Genomic DNA, 3738 nt, shown 5'->3' on the forward strand with positions numbered 1-3738 from the left:
TATGTCTGTGAATTTACAGCCAGTGAGTCTGTCAACAGAGTAAATACCATGAGGAACAGGTTGTATTAAAATGTTACATTTAGCTTCCCTGCCTACAGTTACCCCTGCACTAATAATGTGAACACTGTGTATAGATGTCTCAATGCTACAACTTTTTCTGATCCGTTTGTATTAGTTTGTTTAAGACTTTTAAGCTGATAGAAAGTTTAGTCAGCCAATGAAAATATTGTTGTTCTTACATACAGTAAAGTTTGGTCTGAGGGATAGTCACATGAGTACTTACAGAGCCAGTCAGCCAATAAAAATGCTGCTGTAACTACAATGTATTTTGGTGTGGGATATTTCCATGAATACTTACATAGCTTTCCTGCAGCCTCTCACAGCTGGGAGCAGTCTCCTACGACCCTCCTCTGATGTCTTGTATACCTTCGGGTCAAACACATCCAGAACCTCCTCTGATATCTGTAGCATGTAGGCCAGCGCTGAACACTGAGAAAGTGTGAGGTTTTTGGATCTCTTCTCTGACCTCAAGTACGCTTGGATTTCCTCCTGTACTGAATGGTCTTTCATCTCTATCAGACAGTGGAAGAGATTGATGCACCTCTCAGGGGAGATGTTCTTCCTCTGCATCACCTTAAGGGATCGGATTGTTTTCTGGACGCTGTCTGGACTGCTTTCTGTCTGTGTCACCAGACCTCGTAGGAGTTTCTGATTGGACTCCAGTGACATGCCATGAAGGAAGCGGACAAAGAGGTCCAGGTGTCCGTTCTTGCTCTCCAAGGCTTTATCCACGGTACTCTTCAGCAGCTCATGCAAGGTTAGCTCTTCAGATGCAGCTCTAGACTTTCTCTTGAGGAAGGGCTTCAGTGCATCCATGTTCTTGGTTGTGTAACAATGGTACATGTAGACAGCTGAGAGAAACTCCTAAATGCTCAGATGAACAAAGCAGTACACCACTCTCTGAAATAACACAGACTCTTCTTTAAAGATTTGTGTGCACACTCCTGAGTACACTGAGGCTTCTTTGACATCAATGCCACACTCTTTCAGGTCTTCTTCATAGAACATGAGATTACCCTTCTCCAGATTTTCAAACGCCAGCTTCCCCAGCTTCAGAAGAATTTCCTTATCTGACTCCATGAGCTCCTGTTGATCCATCTCATCTCTTCCATGATATTTCTGGTTCTTCAGGCTGGTCTGAATGAGCAGGAAGTATATTGACATCTCAGTCAGAGTCGTGGGCATCTCTCTCCTCTTGTCTGTACTCAACATGTGTTCAAGGACTATTGCAGAAATCCAACAGAAGACTGGAATGTGGCACATGATGTGGAGGCTCCTTGATGTCTTTATGTGTGAGATGATTCTGCTGGCCAGGTCCTCATCACTGAATCTCTTCCTGAAGTACTCCTCCTTCTGTGGGTCATTGAACCCTCGTACCTCTGTCACCTGGTCAACACACTTAGGGGGGATCTGATTGGTTGCTGCTGGTCGGGAGGTTATCCATAGGAGAGCAGAGGGAAGCAGATTCCCCTTGATGAGGTTTGTCAGCAGAACATCGACAGACGATGTGTGGGTGACATCAGACACCTTTTCATTGTGCTGGAAATCCAATGGAAGTCTGCTTTCATCCAAACCATCAAAAATGAACATAGCTTTACAGGCAGTGAGTTTCTTTGCATTGCCTATGTCTAGTTCTTTGTGGAAGCCATTTAAAAGTCTGAGAAGACTGTACTGGAGATCTTTAATCAAGTTCAGCTCCCGGAAAGGAAGCACAAATATGATATCCACATCTTGGTTCGCCTTCTCTTCAGCCCAGTCTAGGATGAACTTCTGCACAGAGACTGTTTTTCCGATGCCAGCGATGCCCTTCGTCAGCACAGTTCTGATGCTTCTCTCTTGGCCTGGTAAGGGTTTAAAGATGTCATTGCAGTGGATTGCTGTGTCATGTGAGGTTGGTGTCCTGGATGCTGTCTCTAGCTGCCACACCTCATGTTCATTGTTAACCCCTTCACTCTCTCCTTCTGTGATGTAGAGCTCTGTGTAAATCCTGTTGAGGGGAGTTTGGTTCCCTGCTTTTTCCATACCTTCTATCACACATTCATACCTCCTTTTCAGACTGTCTTTATGGTTTACTATAGCTCTCTGCAGGCTGTCATCCACTACAAGGGAAGAGGAAAAATGATGTGTATCAGAAACATTCATTGACAGGATGAAAAGTGGGCCTTCCACAACTACAGTAACTTCTATTATCTCATAATATTGTAGTTAACTACTGTAAATCATATTAAGGTATTGACTTGGCCCACGTGTGCAAGTGGTCTTACTGTTTTCAGAGCCTCTTGTTTTATTGGGTTGACTCAGCTGCTGTAGTACAGGCCGTGTTCTGGATCTCTTTCTACACTGAGGACAGTCATAGTCTCCTGAAGGAGCAGGTTTCTCCCAGTATCTGGTGATGCACTGTCTGCAGAACCTGTGTCCACAGGTGATAGAGACTGGATCCCTCAGCACCTGCTGACACACTGCACACCTGGACTGATCCTCTGGCAGAGTAGACCTTCCACTACAGAGATAAAGGAGAGAGAGAGATTGTAGATGTTAATACTGATCCTTTAACAGAGTAGACCAAACACTACAGAGATAAAAGAGAGAGAGAGATTGTAGATGTTAATACTGATCCTCTAACAGAGTAGACCTTCCACTACAGAGATAAAGGAGAGAGAGATATATTGTAGATGTTAATACTGATCCTCTGGCAGAGTAGACCTTCCACTACAGAGATAAAGGAGAGAGAGATTGTAGATGTTAATACTGATCCTTTAACAGAGTAGACCTTCCACTACAGAGATAAAGGAGAGAGAGATTGTAGATGTTAATACTGATCCTCTGGCAGAGTAGACCTTCCACTACAGAGATAAAGGAGAGAGAGAGAGAGATTGTAGATGTTAATACTGATCCTCTAACAGAGTAGACCATCCACTACAGAGATAAAGGAGAGAGAGAGAGAGATTGTAGATGTTAATACTGATCCTCTGGCAGAGTAGACCTTCCACTACAGAGATAAAGGAGAGAGAGATTTTAGATGTTAATACTGATCCTCTAACAGAGTAGACCTTCCACTACAGAGATAAAGGAGAGAGAGATTTTAGATGTTAATACTGATCCTCTAACAGAGTAGACCTTCCACTACAGAGATAAAGGAGAGAGAGAGATTGTAGATGTTAATACTGATCCTCTAACAGAGTAGACCATCCACTACAGAGACAAAAGAAGGTGCAGTAATCGCTCTAATAAACTGTTAAAACAAACTACACATTACAAAACATATCTATATGACATCTTGAATATTCTCCTCTTCACTAGTAATATTATTCTGACTAGTGACGGACCTTGGGTCAAAGGTAATTGATCCATCACCACTGGAATTGACAGGACGATTCATGGAGAAGTCACTGTTCATAGACAGACAGCTGGGAACAGAATACTCTGCTCTCTGAGTGGTAGTAGCCTCTGGAATGGATAACATGTCCACAGTGGTATTACTAAACTATATGAACTCAGAAGGTTGTAGAAACATGTCCACAGTGGTATTACTAAACTATATGAACTCAGCAGGTTGTAGAAACATGTCCACAGTGGTATTACTAAACTATATGAACTCAGAAGGTTGTAGAAACATGTCCACAGTGATATTACTAAACTATATCAACTCAGAAGTTGATGATACGCCTGTTGCGTAGC

At 42.9% G+C, this 3738-nt stretch overlaps 1 pseudogene; it reads right to left on the minus strand.

Moving 5' to 3' along the window:
• Positions 1–354: 354 nt before the first annotated feature.
• Positions 355–2511, minus strand: LOC121559130 (annotated as a pseudogene).
• Positions 2512–3738: the final 1227 nt, after the last annotated feature.

Source organism: Coregonus clupeaformis, unplaced genomic scaffold (assembly GCF_020615455.1).
Source record: "Coregonus clupeaformis isolate EN_2021a unplaced genomic scaffold, ASM2061545v1 scaf0814, whole genome shotgun sequence".
Classification (NCBI taxonomy): Eukaryota; Metazoa; Chordata; class Actinopteri; order Salmoniformes; family Salmonidae; genus Coregonus; species Coregonus clupeaformis.